This window comes from Bos grunniens, chromosome 12 (genome assembly GCF_055505025.1).
Source record: "Bos grunniens cultivar Pamir isolate PY7600 chromosome 12, Bosgru_T2T1.0, whole genome shotgun sequence".
Taxonomy (NCBI): Eukaryota; Metazoa; Chordata; class Mammalia; order Artiodactyla; family Bovidae; genus Bos; species Bos grunniens.
The window spans coordinates 93,466,012-93,478,770 of NC_141176.1; the positions used below are offsets into that span (position 1 = coordinate 93,466,012).

General features: G+C 42.6%; 1 long non-coding RNA gene across 1 annotated transcript; it reads right to left on the reverse strand.

Moving 5' to 3' along the window:
- Nucleotides 1-11,334: 11,334 nt before the first annotated feature.
- On the reverse strand, nt 11,335-12,171 carry LOC147362135 (uncharacterized). The gene is made up of 2 exons (XR_015137560.1): nt 12,084-12,171; nt 11,335-11,563 (listed from the first exon to the last, which is right to left on the reverse strand). It is a non-coding gene; the product is annotated as an uncharacterized LOC147362135 (long non-coding RNA).
- Between the last annotated feature and the right edge of the window lie 588 nt (nt 12,172-12,759).

Sequence of the window (12,759 nt, forward strand, 5' to 3'; positions counted from 1 at the left end):
ATAAGTTGCTCAGTCGTGTGCGACCCTTTGCGACCCCATGGACTGTAGCCTACCAGGCTCATCCATCCATGGAATTTTCCAGGCAAGAGTACTGGAGTGGGGTGCCATTTCCTTCTCCAGGGATCTTCCTGACCCAGGGATTGAACCCAGGTCTCCCACATAGCAGGCAGACGCTTTACCGTCTGAGCCACCAGGGAAGTTCCCCAGAAGTTCTGAAGCAGAATATCAGAACAAATAAATATATCCCCTCTCAAACTCTCCTGTCTGACTATTTATAATTTTCTGAAGCCAAAAATTGAGGTTTAATAAAAATAATGTTTATAAATATATGTAATATTTTAAGTTTAGATTATTTTTAGTCATATTAAATAATAGAATAAAGACATTTTAAAATACCCGGCTCCCATATTTACTTCTCAGCGGAGTAAAACTTTAATATGTAACATTTTATTTGTTTTAATAGACATTTATTTTAACAAATGTTCATTATGCTAAATATAATACAAAGCTAAACACGATATTCCATGGATAGAAAAGTGGAGGAAATTAAATATTTCTATTTGTGAATTAGGCACATTTTGGATTCATATGTAATTTATTCATTTTCAAATACTGCTTTCTAAAAGTGAAAAAGCACACTTGTAGTTAGAATACACATATGTTAAAAAGTAGAGTCCTTTATAATCATTTCCTCAATGGACTTGAGTTTGAGCAATCTCCGGGGACAGTGAAGGACAGGGAAGGCTGGCATGCTGCAGCACATGGGGTCTCAAAGAGGCAGACACGACTGAGTGAGTGAAGAGCAACAAATGGTTTTACAGGAATTATTTTCAACACATAATCAGGAATACTTTCTAAATTATTGGTGTGGCATTATTGGTGTTACCAATTTTTAGTGATTTTTTTGCCCGGGGAGCCCTAACGCGGGGTGGCCCAGCAACTGCCTGAGAAGGCCTCCCGTGGCTGTTTGCTTCCTTCTACCAGAGCCAGCTGTGCTCTCCGCTTCGGTTTTTCGCAAGCCAGGGCTGCACCTGCCACTCTTCGCCAGGGGGCCCATGGGAGGTGCCGGGGGCCCATGGGTGGTGCCAGGTGCCCTCGGCTAGGTGACCCCAGCATGGCACCCTGCTGTGGTGCTGATACACTCCCGAAGCCTCCTCCCCCATGGGCAGTACTGCGCTGACCTAGAAATGTGTTTGCAAGGCTCGGAAAGTGTAGGGTGACACACGGCCCTGATTTGGGAATTGAAGCCCTTGGAGCAGGCTTGGTGGTCTGACCTCTGAGGAGCCGAACCCCAGCTGCGAGGAGAGCCCTGAAAACACATTCTCTTGCCTGCCTTTCCTTCCTCCAAGATAGATAGCTTTCCCAGTCTCTTGTGTGCTGAGAGTCACACAGGGCTGGAATGCACTTGCTTTAATGTCATTATTTGCCAGGGACCAGCCCCGGCTGATCCAGGGTATTCGAAGGAGAGACAGCATAGGCGAGGATCAGGATACAATAGCTTCAATTAGATATTAATTAAAGATATAAAGAGTAATAGAATAAGGATAGCTCAGTAGGAAAATTCAGTGGAGAAAAGAGGCTGAGTAGCTTGGTTTACGCGGGAGACCAATAAAACTTCAAGACAAGAAGTTTGCACCACTTACGTAGGCCGCAGGCGTCCTTCCGTTCTCCCGAAGGAGAGGAGACACTGAGGCCTCCCCGGTCGGATCTTAGAAGCCCAGGCATAATTAGTAAGCATGGTGGGTTCCGCGCTCCAGATGGAGACTCAGCCAGAGTGAGAGAGAGAGCGACATGGGGAGACCAGTATTTCGAGAAACTGATCCCAATTCTTTATTTTCCAGAGTCTGTTTTTATACACTGAGATGTTATACAAAAGTCACGTGGGGACAGCAGTCCTGACTTTTATTAAAGTCAGGTGCTTCACACAAATGTATACAGAGGTCTTAGGGGTGTTACATCATCTTCTGGCCAGGGGGGCCTGCTGACAATTTACGACCCTCTCCTTGTGACAGCGGTCAGTCAATCAGGACACTTATTTCTCCAGGGCTGATTATTCTCAAAACAGACGCCACCCAAATAAAGTTACATTCCTACAGGGTGAGGGTGTAGTGGGTTTTAGTTAAGGAAAGAATTTACTTAGCCTAAGGTCTAACGTGATTAATATCAAAGGTTAATACTTATTTCTTCTATATATTCATTAATGTGTGTAAGGGCAGGGGATGTGGAGACGTAGCAACAAACATTGGCTCAACAAATGAAAAACCCTTCACCAACACAATTTCTAATCAGCCCATTATACTTATACTAATAGTTTTCTAACTTTTCTAAGGAACCTGTTTTTAGAAGGTTTAAAGCATCTCGTGCCTCTCACGGTTGGGAGGCTGTGAGCAATCACATGTGGCCGGACGAGCCTGTCAGGCAGGCTAGAGAACCTTCAGAGGAGTTTGAGGGTTAAAACACTCTTGTCACACCCAAGAGTTTTTATTGACTGGAGCTCTAGGTTAACTCCTTCTCCGAAAGAGGTGGTGGGGGACAGCCCCCCGTAAAGTCAGAGGTGTAGGTAAGAGCACAAAGTAGTAAAGTAGGCAGGCTCTGGTAATGGGGGTAGATGCTTGAGGATTTCCAGGGGGACTCCTGAGGCTCGATCCCGCCTTTGCGTATGTCGAGCCTCCTTCCTCATGACCTTTGTCACGGGCGGAGTACCTCACTCTGGCCCCCAACAATTATTCAGTAGCAATTGCCCCTGAGGCCCTGCACCTAGGTTGGGCTGCCACACTCACAGGCAAATCAAAGTGACCTCCAAATGAGTAAGCTCTTTGCATCAAGTAGCCTAAGTATTGGAGTTTCAGGTTCATATTTGTCCTTCCAATGTATATTCAGGCCTGATTTCCTTTAGGATGGAGTGGTTGGGTCTCCACAGTTCAAAAGCATCAAATCTTCAGCAGTCAACTTTCTTTATAGTCCAACTTTCACATCCATACATGACACATGGATAAACCATAGCCTTGACTAGACAGATCTTTGTTGGCAAAGTAACGTCTCTGCTTTTTAGCATGCTGTCTAGTTTGGTCATCACTTTCTTTCCAAGTCCTAAGCGTCTTTTCGGAGAAGGCAATGCCAACCCACTCCAGTACTCTTGCCTGGAAAATCCCATGAACGGACGAGCCTGGTAGAGTGTAGTCCATGGGGTTGCTAAGAGTCGGACACGACTGAATGACTTCACTTTCACTTTTCACTTTCATGCATTGGAGAAGGACGTGGGAACCCACTCCAGTGTTCTTGTCTAGAGAATCCAAGGGACAGGGGAGCCTGGTGGGCTGCTGTCTATGGGGTCGCACAGAGTTGGACACGACTGAAGTGACTTAGCAGCAGCAGTAGCAAGCCTCTTTTAACTTCATGGCTGCAGTCACCATCTGCAGTGATTTCTGAGCCCCCCAAAATAAAGTCTGCCGCTCTTTCCACTGTTTTCCCATCTATCTGCCACGAAGTGATGAGGCCAGATGCCATGATCTTAGTTTTCTGAATGTTGAGCTTTAAGGTAGCTCTTACACTCTCCTTTTTCACTTTCATCAAGAGGCTCTTTAGTTCTTCTCTTTCTGCCATAAGGGTGGTGTCATCTGTATATCTGAGGTTATTGACATTTCTCCTGGCAATCTTGATTCCAGCTTGTGCTTCATCCAACCCAGAGTTACTCACGATGTACTCTGCATATAAGTTAAATAAGCAGGGTGACAATATACAGCCTTCATGTACTCCTTTTCCTATTTGGAACCAGTCTGTTGTTCCATGTCCAGTTCTAACTATTTCTTCCTGACCTGCATACAGATTTCTCAAGAGGCAGATCAGGTGGTCTGGTATTCCCATCTCTTTCAGAATTTTCCACAGGTTATTGTGATCCACACAGTCAAAGGCTTTGGCATAGTCAATAAAACAGAAATGGATGTTTCTCTGGAACTCTCTTGCTTTTTCCTTAATCCAGTGGATGTTGGCAATTTGATCTGTGGTTCCTCTGCCTTTTCTAAATGCAGCTTGAACATCTGGAAGTTCACAGTTCACGTATTGTTGAAGCCTGGCTTGGAGAATTTTGAGCATTACTTTACTAGCGTGTGAGGTGAGTGCAACTGTGAGGCAGTTTGAACATTTAGAAACAAACTTAGAGCGTCCTTTTAAATAACTTAATTAATTAAACCTTTTAGCAATATAACACATCAAATAAAAATGAGGTTTGTTAGGGAGCCGGGAAAAGCCAAGCAGCCACCTTGGATTTCCCATAGCCCTGACTTCTTGATTTACAGCTACTGTTCATGCATTTTTAATCCCCCACTTTAGGAGTAGACTGTTGCCATGTTTTAAGGATGTCAGAATAGCAAAAGTCTAACAGTGAGGTGTTATTTTTTTGTGGAGGCAGAATGAGCTTTCACATGTTCCATAATCTTAAAGAATGCTTATTTACTTTACCAAAGTAACAAAAGATTTTAAAAACAAATATAAATCACTTAAAGGCAAAGAAATTCATAATCTGTTTTTGAAAGCTTCATTCTTAGAAAACTTTGTTCTCTTAACATAGTCAGTTCAGTTCAGTTCAGTCGCTCAGTTGTGTCCAACTCTCTGCGACCCCATGAATCGCAGCATGCCAGGCCTCCCTGTCCATCACCAACTCCCGGAGTTCACTCAGACTCACATCCATCGAGTCAGTGATGCCATCCAGCCATATCATCCTCTGTCGTCCCCTTCTCCTCCTGCCCCCAATCCCTCCCAGCATCAGAGTCTTTTCCAATGAGTCAACTCTTCGCATGAGGTGGCCAAAGTACTGGAGTTTCAGCTTTAGCATCATTCCTTCCAAAGAAATCCCAGGGCTGATCTCCTTCAGAATGGACTGGTTGGATCTCCTTGCAGTCCAAGGGACTCTCAAGAGTCTTCTCCAACACCACAGTTCAAAAGCATCAATTCTTCACAGTCTAACTCTCACATCCATACATGACCACAGGAAAAACCATAGCCTTGACTAGACGGACCTTTGTTGGCAAAGTAATGTCTCTGCTTTTGAATATGCTATCTAGGTTGGTCATAACTTTCTTTCCAAGGAGTAAGTGTCTTTTAATTTCATGGCTGCTATGACCATCTGCAGTGATTTTGAAGCCCCCCAAAATAAAGTCTGACACTGTTTCCCCATCTATTTCCCATGAAGTGATGGGACCAGATGCCATGATCTTCGTTTTCTGAATGTTGAGCTTTAAGCCCACTTTTTCACTCTCCACTTTGACTTTCATCAAGAGGCTTTTTAGTTCCTCTTCACTTTCTGCCATAAGGGTGGTGTCATCTGCATATCTGAGGTTATTAATATTTCTCCTGGCAATCTTGATTCCAGCTTGTGCTTCTTCCAGTCCAGCGTTTTCTCATGATGTACTCTGCATATAAGTTAAATAAGCAGGGTGACAATATACAGCCTTGACGTACTCCTTGTCCTATTTGGAACCAGTCTGTTTTTCCATGTTCAGTTTTAACTGTTGCTTCCTGACCTGCATCCAGATTTCTCAAGAGGCAGATCAGGTGGTCTGGTATTCCCATCTGCTTCAGAATTTTCCACAGTTTATTGTGATCCACACAGTCAAAGGCTTTGGCATAGTTAATAAAGCAGAAATAGATGCTTTTCTGGAACTCTCTTGCTTTTTCCATGATCCAGTGGATGTTGGCAATTTGATCTCTGGTTTCTCTGCCTTTTCTAAAACCAGCTTGAACATCAGGAAGTTCATGGTTCACGTATTGCTGAAGCCTGGCTTGGAGAATTTTGAGCATTACTTTATTAGCATGTGAGATGAGTGCAATTGTGTGGTCGTTTGAGCATTCTTTGGCATTGCCTTTCTTTGGGATTGGAATGAAAATTGACCTTTTCCAGTCCTGTGGCCACTGCTGAGTTTTCCAAATTTGCTGGCATATTGAGTGCAGCACTTTCACAGCATCATCTTTCAGGATTGAAATAGCTCAACTGGAATTCTATCACCTCCACTAGCTTTGTTTGTAGTGATGCTTTCTAAGGCCCTCTTGACTTCCCATTCCAGGATGTCTGGCTCTAGATGAGTGATCACACCATCGTGATAGAGAGTAGACTAAATCCCAGTCCGGTACCAGCTTACCAGATAACAAACAAACAAAATGTGTTTATCGATGAATCTTAGAAGTCTTTTCCATAAATCTTCAAGTAGCAGTATTCTTGCAAAGGCATCAGAATGAGACCATAAAAGGTGTGTTTAAAATCTGATTAAATTGCAATTGACAAAGTAGCCTGGTCATTGCTGTGATATGTAACACTTTAATATGATAACTAGAATTATAACTGACAGCATTTTACCAGGACATATCAGATTCTCATGAATTTCACATAATTTCTAGGATATCTATATTAGTAACATCAACCATACACTATAACCTGATAAGATTCACCACTTTCCAACAATACTTCCCATGTAATTTAACATGTCAAATGAACTCAGGTAGTTTAATATCTCTCTTTGGGATGTCTCAGGGTCCCTCTGAAGCACCCCAAAGTTAGCTAGATGTCAAATGCTTTAGGAAATGTTTTCAATAAATATCAAATGGGTTTATAACACTCTGTCGGATAGGATCATATAAGTCGCTATGAAACAATAGTTACTCACTTAGCCAAAGGTAACAAAAGATTTCAAAGGTAAACATAGATCACTTCAGAGATAAAGAAACTTAAAATCCATTATCTAAGGCAGTTCAACATCTCAAGAAAACTTGTATTTATGCACAAAACCCCTTGGGGTCCACTTCCCATAAAACCTTCTCATCACATTCTGTACCCATAACTTTGTTCTCCCATCCTGAAACAGCCACCTGTAAGTCAGACCCACTTCCTTCTCCCTCCATAAAATGTAATTTCATGTATCGTATCTTTTTTTTACTGAAAACACACATCCTATTTTCCTTAAGCAACCAAGAACTGGCCTTTATATTAGCATTCTATAGATTGGTGAACATAATTACCAGCGATAATTTCTAAAGAAAATTCTAGAGAACATCTCAGGATGGCATCAAACATTATTCATTAATCGTCCAAAATCTCTAGTTTCTCCCTAAGAGGAAGTTAGTGTTCAGTGATGAATGCTTCAGAATCTTATTTGGAAATGACCTAGCTATTCAATACGCTTCTGTCACTTACTTTAGCACCCCCCTAGAAATTCAAGTTACCCCAATCTGGAGAGACTACTTTAGACAGGCATTTCTAAAATATAATGATTCTTAATAACTTATCTAAAAGTTCATATCTCATTTACATTTTTTATGAGTTTTATTTTTTTCTAGAGGTAGTTTCCTTGTTGGCAAACTTGTAATAGATGTAACAATATAACAATATGTAACTTATAATAAACCTAGGCACAATTAAAATATTATGCTTAATGTTAATGACTCTTAGACATGTCTATATTAGATTAGCAAACAAACATTAATACTAGATATTTCATATTGAATATTTCTCAGCTCATGTGAATATGATATTCATTTAGATTAATTGCACTTGTATTTAGAATTGTCTGATTTGTAAGTACTTATTTTTCTTTGAAGTGAAGTGAAGTGAAGTCGCTCAGTCGTGTCCAACTCTTTTCGACCCCATGGACTGTAGTCTAACAGGCTCTTCTGTCCATGGCATTTTCCAGGCAAGAATACTGGAGTGGGTTGCCATTTCCTTCTCCAGGAGATCTTTCCGACCCAGGGATTGAACCCAGGTCTCCTGCATTGTAGGCAGATGCTTTACCATCTGACCACCAGGGAAATGTGACCCTCAAATCTATGGCCAGCTGGCTTTCAACCAGCATCCTGAAAGGACAGTCTTTTCAACAAGTGGTGGTGGAACAACTAGAGAGCCGGTAAGTGAAACAAACCACCAACTCCCCCCAACCCTTACTTTAAGAACTTTTATTCTTCAACTTTTCTTTAGGCCAATAAAATTAGAACTCATTTACCATTTTGGCAATATTATTAAAACAAACAAAGACACACACTGAGACATACATAAATTGAGACAGACAGACAGAAACCTCATAGTTTTCCACTTGACATTGAAAATGTCTCTTTGACAACCCCCCCCCCCCATTTTCTTGAAGTTCTAATTTGCCCAAGGCTGAGGTTTCAGGCAAAGTGGGCTGTGTATTTCATGTATTTCAGGGAATGAAAGGGGTTAACTTCAAGTTTTCCCTAGGCAGTCTTTTTAACAAACTTGTTGTAAGAAAATTTTTTTTTCAGTTTAACAAGTTTTCTCCGAAGTCTAAAGGATATCATGGCCATCCTGTGCCAGAAAGTCACCTTTCCTTTCTGTAGTCATAGTTTTCTACCTAAATTATAGGCTGAATAGTGCTCAAATTGACTCTGATGTCAGGGGCAGATCAGCTGATACAAATCTTGGATTGTCCCTCTGGTGGGAAGGGAGGTCTTTGTCCCATCAGAAGGATCTGAAGGGTTAAGGGAATTTGCAGGAGTGGGGGAAGCTTGGTCCTTCCCCATCCTGAGAAGCAGGAGTAGTTACAAGGGAATTCTTTAGGATGTTCAGGGGTGGGGGAAGCTCGGTTCTCTCTCCACCTGAGAGATAAGCATAGTTAGAAGGGGATCTTCAGAATGTTAGGAGAGCTTTTGATCCTTCAGGCTTTTGAATATAGGAGGAAGACCTGGACCAAAGGGAACCTCAGAATCCTCTCCAAGAGATCATGTGGGCATGAAAGATCGAGTAGGGGTCATCTAGGAAACCTGATGGAGAGAGACAGAGGGAGACAGGAGACAGGGAGGCAACAGGTAGACATGAGGCATGAGTCCCTGAGACCCCGATTCCGACTAAGGGCCCTGAAGGACTGAACGTAAGGAGATTCTGAGTTCTCTCACTGCTTTTGGCAAAAGCTAGTGTGCCTTTCAGAGGCCATTTTTTGGGGTCCCCCATGGCGCAGGAGTGCAGCTGGGAGGAGTTGCCGCACTTCCAAGGTCAGGGGCGGCAGCTGAGAGGAGCTACCTCATGTCCGAGGTAAGGAGCAGCGGCTGTGCTTTGCTGGAGCTGCCGTGAAGAGATATCTCATATCCAAGATAAGAGAAACCCAAGTAAGACAGCAGGCACTGAGATAGGGCATCAGAGGGCAGACAGACAGAAACCACAATCACAGACAGCTAGCCAATCTGATCACACGGACCACAGCTTGTCTAACTCAATGAAACTAAGCCATGCCCTGTGGGGCCACCCAAGATGGACAGGTCATGGTGGAGAGGTCTGACAGAATGTGGTCCACTGGAGAAAGGAATGGCAAACCACTTCAGTACTCTTGCCTCGAGAACCCCACGAACAGTATGAAAAGGCAAAAAAGATAGGACACTGAAAGATGAACTACCCAGGACGGTCGGTTGGTGCCTAATATGCTACTGGAGATCAGTGGAGAAATAACTCCTCAAAGAATGAAGGGATGGAGCCAAAGCCAAAAACAACACCCAGTTGTGGATGGGAATGGTCTTAGAAGCAAGGTTCAATGCTGTAAAGAGCAATATTGCAGAGGAATCTGGAATGTCAGGTCCATGACTCAAGGTACATTGGAAGTGGTCAAACAGGAGATGGCAAGAGTGAGCATCGAGTTGGACTATAAAGAAAGCTGAGCACCGAAGAATTGATGCTTTTGAACTGTGGTGTTGGAGAAGACTCTTGAGAGTCCCTTGGACTGCAAGGAGATCCAACCAGTCCATTCTAAAGGAGATCAGTCCTGGGTGTTCATTGGAAGGACTGATGTTGAAGCTGAAATTCCAATACTTGGGCTACCTGATGTGAAGAGCTGACTCATTTGAAAAGCCCCTGATGCTGGGAGGGATTGAGGGCAGGAGGAGAAGGGGACGACAGAGGATGAGATGGTTGGATGGCATCACCAACTCAATGGACATGAGTTTGAGTAAGCTCTGGGAGTTGGTGATGGACCGGGAGGCCTGGTGTGCTGCAGTCCATGGGGTCACAAAGAGTCGGACACTACTGAGCGACTGAACTGAACTGAGCTCGTATTTGGGCCAGGCCTTTTGTAGGGCTAAAATTTCCAGTTTCTGAGAATGTAGCCAAGGGGTGAGTCTGAGAGAGGCTCCCGAGACGTACCAGAGCTCACTCTTAGCCTATCTGCCATAGAATGGGGTACTGAGAGTCACTGGCTGACAGAAAAGCGTCCCTTTTGTCCCAGTGATCTCCCCGTGGGACTATTGCACGGAAATGGCCGACCGACCCAACAGTCGCGCCCGACAGTGAGAGGTGACCCCTGAGAACCGTGCAGCTAGGGCACCGTGTGACCCAGGCAGAGACAGATTCCATACTTTTCACAAGTGCACAGGGAATATTCTCCAAAACTGACCGTATGTTAGGCCAGAAAATAAGTCTACTCTAAATACACTCAAACCATACAAAGGAACTTTTTCCTGTCACAATGTAATGAAACGAAAAATCAATAGTAGAAGGAAACGTGGGGAAATCCACAAGTATGTGAAGATTAAACACACTCTTAGATAACCAGCAGGCTAAAAAATAATTAAAAAAAAAGGAACTTAGAAAACACCTGGAGACAAATCAAACTATAAATAGAACATACCAACATGTATGGGATTCTGCAAAAACATCACCAACAATGAAATATAAAGCTGTGAATGCGTACATTAGAAAGAAAGCTCAAATAAGCAACCTGTCTTTACACCTAGGCAGAAAAGGGAGAGCAAACCAAACTCAAAGCTAGAAGAAGGAATGAAAATAGTAAAGACTAGCTCTCAGATAAATATACAGAAGAGGAAAACCAAAGAAATCAATTTTAAACAAAAGTTACTTCAAACAGGTCAACAAAAGTAACAAATCTTTAGTTATACTAAGAAAAAAGACAACTAAAATCAGCAACAAAGAGAAAATGTAACTGCTGATATGAGAAAATAGCACAGTAAGGGAGAGCTCTGAGCAGCTGAGTGCTGTGAGATGGGATAACCTGATGCAATTCTGTTAAGCCTCAGTCTGTGATATTCTATTCTGGCAACCCTAGCAAACTAGCATAGCTTTATCCTCTTTCTTGCAAGTCAAAGTTATGAAAATATAAAGTATCCGAAAGGAGGAAAAGAGAAAAAGACAAACTACCTAGGGTGTTTAGAGATAAATCTTTTTCTTTGTTTCTTACCAAAGTTAAAATAAAAACATCAAAACCACCAGAAAAAACTCACGAATAGACATTTTAGAGAAGCCAAACAACAACCATGGTAAAACAACTAGAAAGTCATTCAGTTGGTAAAAACAGTAAAATAATATAGTAAAATAAAAAACAGTAAAATGCATTTTATTCTTTGGAGGTTTTAAAAATTCAATTTATTGAAAATTCCAAAGAGGTTATAATACAGGCACATGATTCAAGATACTGAAAATACACTTTGCCTTAATCTGGGCCTCCTGTCATTTACCCGGTGTGTCCAGGGCCATCTGCCTCCACAGGTAGTATTTTGTTTCTTACAGATCCTTCTAGAGTTCCTTGTAAGCAAACATGAAAATATATTTCTCCTTCATGCCCTAATTCAAAACATAAATAGTGGTATATTAAGCATGGTGTTTTGTTACATGTTGCTTTTATTTATTTGACAATGCCTTGGAAGTTGTCCTCTATCAGGACATAATTTCCTGCACAGCAGTGCACTGAGCGGCTGATGTAGTAGTATAATACTTCTTGCCCATCCACTTTGGGATGAACACTGACATGCAACAATCTGTTTATATTACGAGCAATGCTGCAATGGAGACCTGTGACCTGTGCTATTCTGCTGCTAGCAAGTGTAGGATATATTTCCAAAGGATTTGTAACCTGGAGTATTTGTAACTGAGAGAGCATTTGATAAGATGGTACCAGTAAGATCCTTCTGAGCCAGCAATGAGCCTTTCTCTTTAAACTGCAACTACTCTATAACACCACTCCCCCACCTGTGTTTAAAACTGCTTTCCAACGTTTTCTAACCTTCAAAACACTCTACAGTCTTTCCTATCATAAGCACAGTCCTTTATTCTCAGTGCAGTTACAACCTCACTGGGTATGTACCTGTTGTCTCCACTCTTCTCTGGGTCCATCACTGCTCAACTCACTCCATTAGAGCTGGAAGCAACGTGGCCAGATAACTCCTTGAGTGTAGACAAATGGATCATGGAGGATCTGACCCAGGGAGCCTGGTGCCCAGGAGAGAGGGAGGGTCTGTAAGGGGTGTAACTGGGGAGAAGGAAAGGTATATTAGGTTTGATCCACGGTAATTTTTCAGGTGAAGATTCTACAGAGCCCAGACATGGGAGCAGGAGTCTTGGTTGGAGAATTTGTACTTGGGAATTTGTACCCAAATAGCACAACTAAAATGGGAGGCAGGGACTCCAAAGGGAACAGCATGTGAGTGCCAGGGAGAGACACACACACGGGGACAGGATGCAGCAGAGAGGCAGGAAGGCAACAGCAGGCATTCCAAAAGGAAGGAGAGAGCGTCATGGCAATAAGGACGTGCCACAGAAGCATGTGCCACAGAAGGGTGGCAGTAAATGGAAAAGGGATCAGAAGTCATTCATAAGTCCTGGCGAGTTGCTTCATGAGAGGCTAAGAATCAGACCATAGGATACAATGAAAAACAGATAAAATCGGTAGGTAAAACCCATTCACGTTCAAATCGAGATTTTGTTAAAATGCTCTTTTAAGGAACATAGAAATACAACCTCACATGGCAGGACGTTGAAGT